Below are 17,690 nucleotides of genomic sequence, written 5' to 3'. Positions count from 1 at the left end.
ACAAGATGAAACTCTGCTAAAACAGGTCTAGTTAAAAAAAATTAAAAGCCAATCAGTGTGGGCCCATCTTTGAAAATCTCCCACTTTCAAAATAATACTAAGTAACATTCATATGAAAGTGCTTTCCCATTCATTGAGGACTTCACACCTTGGAAAGGTCCACATCCAACACGGCCACACTGGCTTTGCACCCGCTGAGAAGGGAGCTGGCAGAGGTATTGTTAGAGCTCCCGTTTCTGGGCTAGGAAATGGGAGTGTGGGCAGTATGTGATGTACTGGAAGGGGAAAATCGGGCGTGAGGCTTCTGAATTTTAAGTAGTGTCCTCCTGTCTGTGGAAGGACATAGCAACACCAGAAACAGAAATTATTTTATAAATGTAATCTTTGGTTTGTATTCCTCAGAAGATCGGTAAACTGCGTGAGCTCTGCAGGAAGGCTGAATTCTCTGGATTCTGCTTAGATGAAGATTAGCATCTTTTCAGACACAAAGAACTGCTCAGGGCTTCCTACAAAAACGGGTGCTTTTGATGCTTTTGATGCTTTTATGTCATGGTTGTCAGCAAAACAAAGTCCTTCCTCCAGTGCATATCCTGTGGCTAAGAGCTTAAATATCATTGCCCTGTGTCTGTCATTAGTCAGTTATAGATGTCAGCTGTAGTAAGTCCAGAATAATCTTACCTCAAGTTTCCTGGGCTTCTGACTATGAAGTAGACCATAATTCATGAGTTTTGGATATGCTGAAAACCCCTTGGACTTCAAAGAAAAGTATCTGGTATCCTGAGAACACTTTATTAGACATTATGGTCAACATGCTGTTAATACACAATGGAAATACAAGTAGGGATTGAAAAACAGGGTGTATGTTTAAATTTTTCAGTTTATTACAGTAAAAGACATTGACATTAATTCCCCTCAGAATACTGTCCCTCTCTTGAAGCACGTTTATCCCATCATTCTTGCCGCTTTCTGAAGCAGTTCTAGAAGTCCTCTTTCATGAGTTCTTCACACAAGATGTGATAATAATACAGCAGATGCTGTTACCACGTGTCGTCTGATGGAGAGGCAGGCTCCTGAAAACATTAAGGTGTGTCCTCGTCCACCTTATGCACTGGATTTGGTACCTTGTAACTTCTCATTCTTCTTCAAAATCAAAATGACCTCAAGGTAGTTATGAATCAATTGAGGACATCAAGGCGGCCATGACATAAAAGAATCTTTGTAATAACTCAGTGCTGACAGTGAAACTGCAGTAAACATTCTTGTACACAAAACTTTGCCTGCTGATATGAGTGTTTTTGCTCAGCTAAGTAATGACCTAGAATTGGAATGTCCGAATCAAAGGAAATGTACATTTGACATTTTGACTACTGCTAAAAAAACTTACACCAGTTTCCACTCCCATCAACAGCTTGTGAATGCTGTCCTGTCCTACTTTTGCCAGCACTATTATTTTGGCCAATATAGTAAATGAAAAATATGTCTCACTGTTTTATTTTTACATTTATTGTATTACTAGTAAAATTGAACTTTTCTTAAATTTAATGGCTATTTGAATTTCTTCTGGGAATTTGATATTTTATATTTTTCTATTTTAAATAATTTCTAGTAATTCTTTATAATAACCATCTATACCATTAGTTTTACTTCAAACACAGCAAGCAAGAGTTTCGTGTAGGCCATTGATTGGTTTATGTCAGTTTAAGTATATGGCATTGACAATGCATGTAAATACGGTAGAGCTGACAGCTATCCAAAATAACCTAGGAATCTCAGATTGGGTCCCCAGAACTTAACACCTGATAAATACAGTGCCAAAGGTAAAGCACACACCCCACTACCATATGGAAGATATAAGAACATCCATCCACCACCCCACAGCTGCCCCTTTGGTATGTTTAGAAAGGGGTGTCCTTTATCCAAGATACCCACCTGCTAATCTGGAAAATCATAACCCTATGAATCCATAATAACTTCATGTCAAATAGTGTCCTACATACTTGAGCTGCATTGATTATACAATCATAAGTGGTAGTCTGCATATCTAAAATTCTCCTTGGAGGGTGTCCAATGGATTCTGCTGGAATAAGAATGGGGTTTAATAGGCACATAGCTCCAAAATTCCCAGTTATAAATTCTGTGATAAAATAATCTGAACCAAAAGTCAAAATGGATCAAAAATCTGGTCTAACAACAATTAAACAATGCCTTAAGCTCTTGAATGTGTATTTACATAATAAATTTGAAACAAGGTATGAAATGAAGGTTTCTGTTTCCAGATTTTAGGAGACTTCTCTTGGCTGGAGGGACAAGTATTATCCCTTACTTTTCCAACTGAACAGGTGCAGAAAAGCCACCTCAACACTTACTGTCACATGTTAATGTGTCTCATTCAAATATATTTATCTTAATCATGAATTCCAACTTTTATTATTTTATTCAGAACAGTGATTTTTAAATCTCAGGATAATTATAATTAATATAAGAACAGCTAGAAATTATTTAATGCATTTTATATAAGTGATCAATTTAGGAGAGAATTTATGAATAATTATTTTAATATCTCATTCCTGTTCCCTAATAAAAATAATTTTTCAACACCAAATAAAAGCTCTGACTCACTTAAAAGTGTAAAGAGAACTTTGTGTTTATGACGCTTCCTCTGGGGAGAAAAGAACGTGTGAAAGTCCAGGTTTAAAGTCCTATTTACATGTGAAGCTTCATGCCCTTGATCTCAGCAGTGATTTTTTGGGTGTGACACCAGAAGCACAAAAAGCCAAATAGAAGATAAGCTGGATGACATCAAAATTAATAACTAAGAAAGGAAGACACACAAAATGGGAGAAAATACCTTCCAATTATGTATCTGATTACAGTCTAGAGTCCAAATGTATAAGTAAGTTTAAAGACAACTCATTTTAAAAGTGGGCAAAGGATTTGAGTGGACATTTCTCAAAGACATACCGATGGTCTGTAAGCACATGAAGGGGTGGCAAACATTAATCATTAGGGAAATGCAGTTCATAACCATGCAGTCAGTTTCCACCCACTGGGATGACAAGAACAACAACAGGAAAATAACATGGAGAAGGTGTGGGGAACTTCGAGACTTCGTTCATTGTTAATGGGAATGCACAATAGTGCAGGCTTGTGGGGAAAGTTTGACAACTCAGAAAATTAAATAGTTACCTTATCACCCATCAGTTCCACCCCTGGGTGTATACCTAAGAGAACTGAACTTACACAGAACTTTTACATTAGTGTTGAGAGCAGCTTTTCCTACAATAGCTTAAAAATGGGAACCGAGCTGTCCATCAACAGTGTAATGAGTAAACAACACTGTAAGTCTGTACAATGAGATAGTACCTAGCCCTGGAAAGAAAGGAAACTTGCTGTCACACAGATGTGCCAAGAAAAAGGAAGGTAGGCATAAGAGGCCACAGATTGCTCCCAGTTACACAAAACGTCCAGAATAGGCAAATCCACGGAGACACAGAGGGGACTGATGGCTGGAGGCTTGGGAGGGAAGAAGGGACAGTGAGAGCCAGGGTACAGAGTGTCGGGATGGGGTGGCAGTGCTAGGTTCTCCCTAAATGTCAGGCGGGCAGGAATTGCATGAGTACAAATGGGCTTGGTAGGCATTTTCTGGGGACAGTTGCATGTTTGTCATAGCAAGTCAGCTCTGAGTCAGTCTCCCTTGAACAGTATGAAAGGAAGACTTGGGCTTCACTTAAAAGGCAGTGTGAGCTGGGGGTGAGGCACATCCCTGTCATCTTGGGTATTCTGAGAGGCTGAGGCAGAAAGATAGCAAGTTGCAGACCAGCCTGAGCAATTTAGGAAGACTGTCTAAAAAATGAAAAAGGTGTAGCTCAATGAGAAGGTCCTGGGTACAAGCCCCAGGACCACCACTGAAAAAAAAAAAAGAAACCTGGCAATATCAGTGGCTAACACTGAACTGAAGCAAGACTGCCAGGGTGGATTCCTGCCTTTGTTACTTACTGGCTGTATGACAGATTGGACAGTTCATGCAGTCCCTCTTACCTTTGTGCTCCCATCTGTAAATGGGAATAAAAATAATATTTAACTCTGTAGGGTATTGTACGTGTTAAACAATATAAAGAAAGGGCTCAGGAAGTACAAATTTTAATCAGTGAGGAGGGACGAGAGTTTGGCTCCTGGAGAACAGGCAGCATTGACCCGTTCTCCCTTGTGTGGCTGGCCCTGAGACGCTCAGAGACCTAGTAAGTTTGTGTAAGTACGTGTTGTCCTGAGCGTGGTCTTCAAGGCAGGGGAAGAACCAGGCCTGCAGGTGGTACAGCTGCTGCGTCCATCTCCAAATTAATTCAGACTGGATGGTGTAGCCCAGACACACAAACTACAGTCTGCCCAGTGTTCCTCGGAATCAGTGCAGACATTAAACTATCTCATGTCATTTGTATTTAGCTTAAGACTTTTAAAACACTACTTCTATAACTTTAAGAATGTCTTATAATATCTGCTCAACCTGTGTGCACATACTCACTTTAGATATAGACTCAACTTCACTTTTTAGAAAAACTGTAATACCTTTCTAGTTATGAAGTGTTAACATTTGAGCAGCATAGTCCTGTAGAGTCATCCGTCTGGAGGTGGGAAGAACCCCTGAGGTCATCTGCTCTCTGTGATGTGACTTAGGTTCCCCATTGCAAGAGGACCAAGCAAAGAGTTGCTGAGACTGAGTGAACACCTCCAGTGTTTCAGCGGCCACGACCCAAGTAGCTCTGAGAGTTAGAATTTGCCTTCTAATCGAGGAGGCAAGAGTGATCTTTGTTGTTTCCAGTGATTGATCCCAGCCCTGCTGGGATTAAGAACATCTGAATTACTTGATTCTTCCTTAGCCACTGCAAACATCCCCAGATGCCTGTCACTCACAGCCTATCTGAAATGCCTCTCTTTCACCCATCCTCATAGGTTACAGTCCTAGACATAGATCTCTTTTAAAAATACAGTGCATTTAAATGAGCCTCTTAAATTCAGACAGTTAAGAAATGGGAGCAGAAATTTTTCAAAACAATCAAGTTAACAGGAAATACCTATATTCGCTTCTCCTTTGGACCATCAATTTCATGTGACTTGATTCTTCTCTAGTTCTCCCCTTTGTGAATTTTAATTAGTATATGCCTTCTGTGCGTGCATGCTGAGCTCTAACACGTGTGTTTTACCAGGCAAAGAGTACCCCATGGTTGCACCGAAGTCCATCTGCCAGGTCATACGTTGATCAAAAATACATTGATCGTCCAAGTGTGAGGCATACGCAAGGCAGTAGGGACTTTGTGGGGAGAAGTTGAGCTCCCTTGCTGTTATGGAGCTTTGAGTCAGCATTACTTACATAGAAACACAGGTACACACTTGCAAGAGCCGTTACAGAACCCTAGCCTCTTCCACAAGTAAACCCTTCGCGTCATTCCTGTAGTGGATTTCATTTTGAGAGCTGTGTTTCAGTGACCCTAACAGACGTTAGCCATAAACAAGCCCACAAGAAATCAAGTAAGTTCACATACTGAACAGCTTTTTAAAGTGTTACTCATCTAGCTGCCATAGAGTGCCCGCCAGAAATGACTCTTTGGGTTTGGCCTAATTAATGTGTAGTTGTATTTCCAAGAAATAATCAGCCATGCGCACTTCCGTGGCACTCCCACTGATACCTTTTTAGATTAGAAGGTTCAAGACAGGCGCACAAATGACCAGTGGCATGTGCATGGCCTACCAGGTAAAAGAGGTTTAGAGGGAGGGAGGTGAGACAGGTGGCCTTACAGTTGGAAAGCACAGGGCTAGGCTTGACCTTGGTGATGAAATAATACAGTTTTCTTCTTGGAACTGAGTATCTTTGAATTCCAGAAAGACTACTTTTTTTGGTGGCGGGGTGAGCAATTTGTGAAATCTTAATAGCAAGAACTAAATCAGAATAAAGTGTTTTAAAAATATTTTTTCACTCTTTGCTAGAATTCAGTTCAGGAGTTTGATAATGAATGAACTCTTAGGAACTCATTGGCTCATCATGTACAGAGCACACAAGCTGTATTTACCAAGTAACTGTTAAGCAACTCTTGGATTCTGAATCCTGGGCTACAGAGCAATCACAGTTCAAGAAGAGATGTAATTTTTGGCTTTGCTCTTATAAAGCAGGACAAGCTCTTGTATCTGCTGCTGGCTTTTTTTAATGGGAAAAAAACCCTTCAAAATAATAGGACAACAATAGTTAATACACTGTGCATTGTCATCCTCAAAGCAGTTACTCAGTACAAGATAATGTCATGAAAAATTCTCCAAACAATGTTAGCACAAACCTTCCTTTTCAATTAACTAAGAAACTAGTAGTATAACTATCACGTATTTTTCTTTCCTTTTCCCTTCCTTCCTCTCCCCTGTCCCTCACCCTACTTCCTCTTTCCTTTTGAACAGTTTCTTCCCAATTTGCAATATCTGTTGTATATTTTGGACCTTGTTTACACTTTCAGTTTCTCACACCAGGGAGAAAATGTGATGTTTACACATGTGAGTCTGATTTATTTCACATGTAAATGTGGTCTCAAATTGCATTCATTTGTCTAGAAATGTCTCAAGTTTATCCTTCTTTATGGCCAAGTAGTACTCCATTGTATAAACAGATCACATCCTTTTTATCCATTCCTTGGTTGATGGGCATTTGGATTATTTCCAAGACTTAGCTATTACAAATTGTGCTGCTGTAAAGATGGTCGCACATACATTGCTGTGGTATGATATTTTCAGTTCTGGAAAAATACCCAAAAGGGAAATAGCTGGGTTGAATGAGAGTTTACTGAGGAATCTCCAAACTGATTTCCACAGTGGTTTCACCAGTCTACACTCCCACCAGCAGTGCAGAAGAGTTTCTATTTCTCCACACCCCCACCAGCATTTGTTATCGGTTGATTTCTCTTTGATGGCCATTCTCTCTTGGGTGAGATGGAATCTCGGGGTTGCTTTAATTTGTATCTCTCGAATGACCAGTGATGTCATTTTCATGTATTTATTGTCATTCATGTATTTCATGTCATTTTCATGTATTTACTTGGCATTTTTATGGCAAAATTGAATACTAGTTCATCAAAACTGTGATAAAATAAAACCCCTTGCCAAGTAACAAGCTTCTGCAGTGAGTGCTGTGATAGACAGAAATAGATGAAAACTTCACTGACTATCTCTGCTACAGTGAGCTGCCTCTCCCACTACTTCTTGTGCCGCCTTTTTGACCTATACTTGGTGTTTATTTCATTTGTGCTGTAGAACATTGCTCCATGTTTATTTCTACCCATAGAATTTGCTCCTCTGAAGGAAGGAGTTACGTTCATCCTTTGTTCTCCAGAGTACCTAACTGGGGACTTGTTATTGAAATATTCATGTGAACTAAATTCACACACATGGGCAGTCAGCAGCGTGCCTCAACTACGTAACGAAGTCTCCGTGAAAGTCCTGCACAGTCAGGTGTGGCTGCAGCCTCCAGGTTCACAGTTACCCTGCACATATTATGACATGTTGGTGCCTGCAGCTGAGGATGCTGGGAGCTGCTGCACAGCATGACCTGGATTCTGCCTCATAGGTCCTTTCCCTCAGCTGATCCTAATTTACCCTTTCTCTGTCCAAACCCATCACCAGGAATGTGATGACTTAGTGAGTTCTGTGAATACCTCTAGTGAATTCACAAAATTGGGAGTGGGTTTAGAAACCCCTTGAACTCAGAGAAGCTGTGAAAAATGAGGTCAGTCTTGGGGATTGTGCCCTCAGACTTTGGCTAATTCCAGATGTAGGTGTTCGTCTCGGTGATTTGGTGTAAATACTTAATGCTGATAACACAAGTAATGGGTTATGATCAGTCCTACTGTTTGACCTACTTCACAGAGGAGGAAACGTAGGAACAGAGAACAAAACTGCCCAATATCATACAGTGAGCAAATGGTGGAATTAGAATTTAGACCCTGATCCAGAGTGTGTATATCTTGTGGATAAGGAAACAAATTTAGGAATATAAGTAAAAGGAATCCCAGAGTACGTAGGTCTAGGGAGCAAGATGGGCTCAGTCCTATCCTCTCTGTTCTATATAATAACTGCGCTTTCAGAATAAGGACCCTGAAGCAGAGAAAGATCCTGGATGGTTAATATTCCACACTTTGTTTTCTAAGGCCATTGAATGGACTAATTAATTTTATAAAAAGTCCAAGAGTTCTAAGAGAATGGGCTTCCTCATTAACTCTTCCCTTATCCAAGTAACCAGACACATTCTCTGGCCATTCCAGTTAATAGGAAGCTTGCTGTAAAATTTCAGTGGCATGGAAGAATGCTTAAAAGGGGAGTACAGTCCCACACCTCACTCCGCTAATTGATAGTTGACAATAATCCAAATCTAAATGGCCTGGGCTTCAGAATTCCAAAATAGTAATGGTGAAAATTTCAATATCCTAAAGAAATTATATGAGAGGTCTCTCTAATAAGTGCAGCATCTGCCTACTTTTTCATCTGTGAAATCCAAAGTGAAACTTCTAATTTTAATAGAGTGTAAGTTTTTAAGATTTAGTGTACACTTCACAATTTTAAACCAGCGAGCTTCATCTGCATTCAATTTCAGTCAGATCATCACAAAAGCCTACAGATAAATGGTACTATATAGGTGCAAGCAAAAAGTGTGAATGACCCACTGCCATAGTCACTGTGCTGGATATTTGTTCTTTGACTATGTGCGCTGATGTGCGAACACCGCCCTTACACAGGTTGTGAGTACCTCATTCTTCTCTCTCCAGCCCCAGAAAGCCTGGGGGGAAGCAGTTCACCAGTGGAGGAAATTAGGCAATGCCAAGGCACATAAAAACCAGAGAAATCTGAGAGATTAAAACCTCTGGTGCTGCTTTATTCTGCTAAATTGAGCTTAATGGCCAAGCAAGTCTCTAAAACCCTTTAGTTTATGTCTTTCTATGAAATTCTTTAAGTAGGTCATATTTCACCTAAAAAAAAAAGTCACAACTGCAAACATTGTGTTTTGATTCATGCATTATGCTTTGCTCGGACCTTTACAGTGTTAGGATTTTTTTCAATCATTAAAGGAAATTTGGTCCTAAAACATAATTACTGTCTGGAAACATTATTTAAGGAAAAAATGAAACAGAACAAAGTAGAAAAACACACCATTAAGGGAAAAAGGAAAGTGTTTACAGAGTTCTTCATTTATGAAATAAGAATAATAAGAATGTATAATTAAACAGACCCAACTGGAATAAAGTAAGTGAGCATAAGAAAACCTGTCCTTGAAAAAAGGAAAGGAAAATCTGTTCTATTCCTTACAAGTAATTCAGGTCGTGCGGCCATTCTGAGGGCAGAGAAAACGAGGCCGAAAGGGAGAGATGTGTTTCCGAAAAGTCCTAGCTAAGCGTGTTATGCCTCGGCTTATTTTCATTCTATGAGTTTTTGATTCCTGCATACTTTGAAGTTTGCCTCAAGGGAAAAAGCTGAATTGGGACTCTTTGTGAAGAGAATCTTTGGCCTGGAAGGTTGGCGCCTTCAGCTGTTTCTCATGCCAAACTTTTGAGATTCTGTTCCCGTTCCAAAAGCTGACAGGAGCTTCCTTGCAAGTTCCTCTGAAAGAAGTGAATGAGACTAAACTCCAACAGATTTCTGCCTTTATAGACCCTTAACTAGCCTAATGAGCCTGATGAATGCGTGATTTGAAGGGCAGAATGTAGAGTGCAGCGTGAAGCCCTAGGGGCTAGTGGATCTCGCAGCAAGCAGGACCAGTCCTGCAGTAGCCCGGATGTCCGAGAAAGGCTGCCGTGAAAGGGCTGTGGAAAAGCTGCTGCCATCTTTTGGGTGGTTCCGCGGGAAACACCAACTCTGATCTTGGAAGCATGTACAATTAGATTTATACACAGAAGAAGTTTCACAGTGCCAAACTAGCAAGCATAAGATATTCCAGCATTGACATCTTTAAAATTAAGAAAGGAAAGAAAAATTTAAGGTGGTTATGAGTAGCTCCTTTCTAGCTCCAAAGCAAGGTGGAAAATGATTACAATTGAAAATGATATTAAATAATGACCAGAGGAATCCAAGTCAGCTATAGAGAGAATTTCCAGACCTTACAGTAGCTGTATTCAACTCTATGAGATCTGCCTGCTTACATAACCAATATTTGATAATATCCTCTCCTGCCCTGGAATACAACTCAAAGGTAATATACCCGACCTTTGGGCATAATTTCAAACCCTCAGTATACTGCTTTCATTGTGAAATGAATAGTAATGTATAAGAAAAGTAATTTATAATAAATGGCATATGTAAATGTTAGGGCATGACTTCACAAGAACATACAATGAAACAGATACACAAAATAAGTTTGGATTTCAGAAAAGTAGGATATATTATCCAGCGGATTATTATACTGGAAACTCTGAAATCAGATAAATGTATCTATGCTTACGTATGCAATCACTAATGCAAGGCTGTTGTATTGGGAACTCAGACACCTCAAAGGGCATTGCTGTTGCTCACTTGATTTTCTAAACTAGCGCACAGTACTTGTTGAAGTTCTTGGGACAAGTGGCTCTGCTTGCTTAGAAGGACACCAACTCCTCCGACTTCAAAGATCCAGTTGGCTCCTTGGACCAGGGCAGAGATCCTGGCTTTGATAACTCAGAACCAGCGGAATACTCAGAACTCTCTACATGACACACTCAACTTCACGTGGACCTCAGCACCTTTTCGGCCACAGATGCAGTCCCACTGTGAGCATCTACAAATGATCGTTGCAGAAAATGTCAGTGGCGAAAGTCCCACCAGCAGCCCTCTGGCTTTGGCTTTTTAAGCCCTCCACTTACAATTTAAGATACATTTGTAAACACAAAACATTCTCAGTAACAACTATAAAAATATTTAATACATTTATGAACAGTTTGTATTTCCTGTCTGGAAATACTGAGAAAACCCTCAGCGGAATAAGTTTAGATTCTGGGCTCAGAAGCAAAGTTTTCAGAAATAATCTCCCAGGCTTTGGAGACTGAAATAAACAGGTGGTCAGCTGGAAAGAGAAATCTTTGTCTATAGCCATGCCATGCTGAATGTGCCAGTTCTGAGCTGATTTCTCAGCTAAACTGGTAAAATGCCTGGGGACACAGGTGCCATAGGCCTAAAAAGAAAACTTTTTTTTTTTAGGCAACAATAGAATTCACAAACTGATCCTATGCATCTCAGCCGTAGTCTTGTTATTTCAGCTTTGTTATTTTTTAATCTATTGTTTTTGGAAATATTGCAAGACTTGTGAAAACAGAGTAATCCTTTAGCTTAATGTTTTAGGAGTAGTACTCTTTTAGCCAAATATGCTAGTTGACAATGTATAAAGAATGGTAATAATAGTAGACATAATGGGGCCAGAGATATAACTCAACAGCACAGAGCATGCCTAGCAAGCACAAGGCCCTGGGTTCAACTGCTGGTACCAAAGAAGAAAAAAAAAAGAGTCATAATAAGAGCTACATGTATGTACTAGGTCTTGACACAGGCTTAATATTCTGTGAAGAAGTGAGAAAATAAAGAAATTTGCCTGTGGGCACAAGGAACAGCTACAAAGATTTCCAACGTGCTAGTGTAGTAAGCCATTTATATACACGAAGATGTAAGCTGCTCATAAAAATCTAAAGATAAACTAGCATTATTCCTATTTTACAGATTTAAAAACCAGGAATTTAGGAATAATTCTTGCATAAAGACAATCATAAAAATAGTAGCTAAACTTTCATCATAGTCTGCCTTGTCTTAAAATATATTCCTGCTTCTCTTCCATGTGGTGTCCAGCAGCTCATCTTTGAAGATAAATGATGTGTATCAAGTAATGCAATTGTTGATATGCAAATGGGTGTTGATATGGAAATGGGTTATTGTCATTTCCATGAAAAGCTAGTTTTGTACAAAAACACCATTGTTTTTGCTAACAGACATCTGCCACTCCCTAAAAAGTTACACACATGTCAGCACTGATACTGTGTGGTAGTAAACCCCTCATGCAAAGCAAGTTAGTGGTTACTTGGGATTTGAAATACGGATTCAATATGAGGAACAACAAAGGAAAACAATTCTGTGGCTTTGATAAAAAGCATGCATTGGGAAGGTAATTTGTAAAAAAGGCAGCCTGAATGGATTTCAGGATGAAATAATGAGTGTTAAATTAGGCCTTTTAATATCATGAATAAAGGAAGTTTTATACAATGGCCAAATACAATTTTGTTTCAAATTTTCTTCTTTTATATTAGCATTTGTTTTAGAATAGCCAGTTGTTTATCTTTAGTTGGCTTCTAAAATTAAATGAATTGATTTTAAAAGAGGGTTTTAATAAGATATCATGATATCACTGTTCTTGTTACATTTACTTTTACATCTTCATCCACAATGCCCTTACAGAGTCTAAGAGCTAAAAGGTAATTTGGGGTTGTGCCCTTTTAGGTCCAGGTGAAATGGCAGTTTTCAAAGTAATGGGGTCAGCAGATGGCCAAACAGCTTTTCCTACGTTAGCATATGAAAAGGAATGTGAGAAAACTAACTGTGTATGACTCAGACTCCACTTATTTGCTGCTGGATAAGCATATTGCTACAGCCAATTCCATCATTAAAAATGTAACTCTTTGGGGACCCTGTAACAATTTGTTTCATGTTCTTGGTCATTAGTGTGCTTAATAGTATAGTTTGCCTGTATTTACTACTTACATTCCACACTCTAGAGCTCTACACACTATTGCATTCTCGGTAACCCTATGAGGTACTGGCTCTGTTAGGGTCACTGCAGAGGAAAGAATCTACTGTTCAGTATTTTATACAAGTTGGTTTTTAATACAAGAAATTGATGTTGAACAAAGTATTGGAGGGGCTGAAGGGATAGGCTGTAGGCTGCGCTTCCAGAAGCAATTCCCAGAGAAACAGAACCACCCCAGGAAGAAAGTTACTGCTTCCAAGGTAACCAGAGCTACATCCGAAAGCAGGAATCCAGATTGAAGAAGCTGCTACAGATGCCACTGCCAGCACTGCCTATGACACTCAGGAAGCTCAAAAAATGATGCTGGGATCTGCTGCAGACTAAACCTCACATCTCCAGAATTTTGTTTGCCAGCAGATCAACAGCCAAGTGAGGCAAGATAATAGATGCTTTCCAGATTTAAAACAAATTTATCATTATAGAATAAAATTATAGAATAAAAATCGTAACTGAATCCCAGCTGCCCAGGGGTGAGAAAGGCAGATTTTAGCTTTCCAGCCTCTGCTGGATAGGAAGGACCCTGAGAGAAAGGTAGAATATAGGGTACACAAGGGAATCACATTACCCCAGGTGAGTGTTATCACCTCAGCCCCCCAGCCCTTGAGAGATAAGGAAATAGGCAAAAAGGAATAAGTAAACTGCCCCTTCGAGGCAGTCTGCTCTACAACCAGTAGTTATAATTAACTGCCTCCCGCTGATCAAGTTATGGTACTTGGTACTCACAGATTAAAGGAAAATTCCAGCAGCATTGTTTGCCAAAGTGAAATGTTTTCTAAATCAATCAATCCAAAAAACTAGAAAACAGCCAAACCCACAGTACACCTTGGGCTCTTTCTGACCTTTACAGTACCAGACAAAACTCACTTACTCAGATTCAGCAAAGCTTCGAATTTTTCCTTTTCTGAATCTAGGACTATAATTCAGGTCCAATTAGATAAGACTGAGGTGGCGTTTTGGGCATGAGAAACAAGGAATATTGAGGGATCCAACACGGATGAATTCCTATTCATCATTAATTTCAAACCTAAATATCAAGGTCTGCTGCTGAAATGTGTGAAGGTGCAGAGACTCTTACCAGTTAAAGCCATTACAACCTGGGGCTGTTGGTGACAACATCTGGAAGACGACCTTCAGCTGCAGATTTTCTTAGCAAAGGCAAGATTTGTAGGGAAGCGTGAAAAGATGTGTTACTGCTGTGATAGTCTCCACGCAGCGGCTCTTCATCTTCTCAGGGACATCGGCCTGTTCTTCAAGCACTCACTTAAGAGTTATCATTCCTTTCGTTTCTGTGTCATTGGTCAGGGCAGGGAACCTGGACACTGTGTTGGAGGAGAGAAGAACTAGAGTTGAAAAAAGGGGACTTTATCCATAATGTCCAGGCTTTTAACCCTCCTCAGATAGCTCCATCCCTGGGAGAGTTACCCTTCCTGTGTGCAGAAGTCAGATTCGGGATCAGCTCTTTTCCCCCTAACATAGGAGCAGACAGGTGGAAGGATTAGAGGGAGGTTGTACACTACCCTTCCGAGATCATTGGGGATCTGGGATAGACATTGTGTTCACCTTTTGTGCCCCGAAACATGTGCCTAGGCTAAACCAGATTCTACCACCCCAAGAAGAAAACTCTAAAGCTCCTTTAAAACGCCACTTATATATTACAGCAAATATGTTCATTGTACATCACCTTTAACTGTTCATTAAACCAAATCCCCCAAAACATTTTATGCCAATGCTTTGGAAATTAGTCTTTGTTACTTTATGCAATTGAAAACAATAAAGCTAAGTGCCTGCTATACTCTTCTGTAATTTGAAAGAGGGACTTGCAACCTCAGGTCCTGTCTCCAGGCCCCTCAACGGCCTTAGAAGCAATGATGGGAAATGGCACCATTTGCATTATATCAGAAAACCTTATGGAGATGGGGCATTTGACTTAAAACTGTATGAACAAACTAACGCCAAGTTTCTCATGTTTTGACTGGGATTACATCAGTGTAGTACAATACTTCTCTCACAGAATGAATGATAATTGATTATTACATGCTCTTTGGAAACTCTAAATAATAGTCATTTAATGTCTTTGATTAAAATAAATGGGATAAATTAATCACCCAATAAAACTCTCTTCAAGAAAAACCTTTAAGAAATATGGTCCATGTAGAAAAAATGAACAGCAATTTAAGAATCTACCTAAAAAGCAGACACAACCCAGTGTCCGTCAACTGAAGGATAGACACATAAAATGTAGCAGATCTGTACAATAGATTATTACTCAGCCTTACAGGAAAGTGGAGAATTGATACATATGATATAGATGAACCCCATAAAGCAGTATGCTTAGTGAAAGAAGCCAGTCATAAAAGATGTGTTAGATGATTCCACTTGTGGGAATGTGTATCAGTTGCAAATCTGCCAAGATAGGAAGTAGATTAGTGCTTATCTCGCACCTGGATGGAGGAGACCTGGAAGCACTGCTGATCAGTATGCGGGTTCTCTTCAGGGTAGCAAAAACTAGATTGTGGTGGTTGTTGCACAACTATGTACACATTGTAAAATCCATTAATCTGTACGCCAAAACTGTTAAGTTGTATAGTATATAAATTATATGTCAATGGAGTTGTTAAATTTTTCCAGACTCATTCATTGAACTGCATATTTTCCACTTACTTCTGCCCCAAATCAGCTTGAATTCATGGAATCCAGCGGCCTGGGAATCAAATTGGGATCTTGGGAACTGAAGACAGAAGCAAAGAACAACTATGCATCTTCCCTCCGGGAAAACCCAGAACTCCCCTCTCTCGCACCTTGCCCTGGGTCTTTTCCCGCACCCTGTCACTTCCCGCTTCCCTGCACTGGAAGCTGGGGGATCAGAAGCTGATTTTCTCAGTGCTCAGTCCTCCTAGGGACTCAGATCTCGCACATCTGCCCAAGGAGTGAGTCCTGTGGCCCTTCCGCCCTGTCCACGTCTCCGGGGAGTTTTCTTCTCTTTGCGGTCAACCTCACCTGGCACTAGATCTGTACATTTAACATCTTCTCCTTTTTTCTTTTGAGCCACTTAATAAGTTTTTCTACCAAAGTGATCAAGTGGCACAAGCATTCTTCTGTGTTTTGTAAGTCAACTGTGAAATTCTCAGGAAATACATGAAAGTGTAACAAAGAGAATACAACTACTACGGTTACCTAACAATAACCTTTGTTAATATTTCGGCACATTTCTAAGAATTTATGCATTTCCATCCTAAGTGCTATGAAGACCTGAAGGCGCAGTCTCCAGCCCCTAATGCTGTTCAGAGGTGGTAGAAGTTAGGAGGTGGGCATATTGGAAGGAAGTGAGGTCACAGTGAGCTGCTCTTGAAGGAGACGTTAGAACTCTAGCTCCTTCATCTCTTTCCCTTTGCTTCTTGGCCAAAATAAAGTAGCGGCCTCCTCCGACACACACCCCTGCCATAGCATACCATGCCACCACAGGCTTTAAGCAACAGGGCCAAGCCACCATGGACTGAAACCTTAGAAACCATGAGCCAACATAAAATTTTCCTCCTTTTAAATTATTTTCTCAGCTATTTTGTCACAGTAACGAAAAGCTGCTCAGCACAATAACCATTTTTAAGGGCACAGTTCAGAAGTGTTAAGAACATTCACACTGTTGAAAAACAGATCTCCAAAACATTTCCATCTTGAAAAACAAACTCATGAAATAACATGAATTTTTCTTCTTCTGTCTGTCTAACTCTCCTTGTCTCACTCTCATAAGGACAATGGTCATTAAATTTAGGGTCTACCTGGACAGTCAGGATGACCTCTTCATTTCACACCTTAAACGTGAATCTACAAAGGCTGTTTTGTGAAATAAAAAACCATTCATAGGCTCTAGGCTCTGGCTGTGGGTCTGTCTTCTTAGGAGCCACTCAGTTCACTATACTGTATTTCCAGAATCTTGATAAATTTTCAAGTGGTTGTAACAAAGGCATCCTTATTTCCTTTTTTTAGATGAAAAAATTAAAATTGAAAAGGAATAAATATTTGGCAAGTATTTGGCTCACCCCAAGTCTCCCTGCCCTCTGGGTTGGCAGGATCCACCTATCCTGTGCCTGGTCAGTTACAGGGCACTGTCTTCACCAGCATAAAATCAGCCGTCAACAGTGTTCACCCTTACATTCAGCTTCTCTTGACCTACAAGAAATAAAAGTCTTCTTTCCCCAAAGAAAGCATTCAGTCTAATATAAGATGTAATACAGCCATGCAATGACATGTTCTCACAATCACTTCAATAGTTATCAGCCCAACCTAAATTCAGATAGTGACACAATGTTCCAAAAGTCTTTTTGCATTTCCTTATCTTTGAAATAAAGATGCATTTCTTTAATCCAATTCATTCTCTCAACAGTTGTTGACTACCTACCATAATTTACAGTATAATATCTCTTATAGTACTTCTTTCCCTGTTTTGGACATTTTTATTTAGAGTAGGGATCATTTGAACTCACAAACACACAGAGGCATAAAGATATTCTGGCATTCTCTACATCTTGGATTACTGTTAAATCTTTGAATATTGCTTTGTTTTGCTCTTTTCCTTTGCTTAAATTCAGGATTCTTTGTGTAGCATTATATAATTGCAACTGGCTACTTCTTAAAATCTTTTTTAAAAAGCCATGTTTATAATTGAGGCAGGGAGGCTGCGGGGGATATAGCTCAGTGGCATAGCACCTGCCTAGCAAGTGCAAGGTTGTGAGTTCAATTCCTGGTACTGGAAAAAAAAAAAAAAACAATTGAGGCAGGGATACACATTTAGTGAAGCCCATCAAAACAATTTTAAAATAAGAGACTAATATCTTGCTGTTTTTCAAAGTCAACTTATCCTGCTGAGCATGGATTTTTGGTGCAATATCATGTAGTAAATTTTTAAAAAGGT

At 39.7% G+C, this 17,690-nt stretch overlaps 1 long non-coding RNA gene across 1 annotated transcript; it reads right to left on the bottom strand.

Annotated features, from left to right (window-relative positions):
• Nucleotides 1-1,549: 1,549 nt before the first annotated feature.
• On the bottom strand, nucleotides 1,550-16,932 carry LOC106146908. The gene is made up of 3 exons (XR_001231537.1): nucleotides 16,819-16,932; nucleotides 13,857-14,100; nucleotides 1,550-2,077 (listed from the first exon to the last, which is right to left on the bottom strand). It is a non-coding gene; the product is annotated as an uncharacterized LOC106146908 (long non-coding RNA).
• Between the last annotated feature and the right edge of the window lie 758 nt (nucleotides 16,933-17,690).

This window comes from Chinchilla lanigera, unplaced genomic scaffold, assembly GCF_000276665.1.
Source record: "Chinchilla lanigera isolate Chin_1 unplaced genomic scaffold, ChiLan1.0 scaffold00101, whole genome shotgun sequence".
In the NCBI taxonomy this organism is placed as follows: domain Eukaryota; kingdom Metazoa; phylum Chordata; class Mammalia; order Rodentia; family Chinchillidae; genus Chinchilla; species Chinchilla lanigera.
Note: the sequence above shows the minus strand (reverse complement) of the source record. Positions and strands in the feature narration are given on the sequence as shown.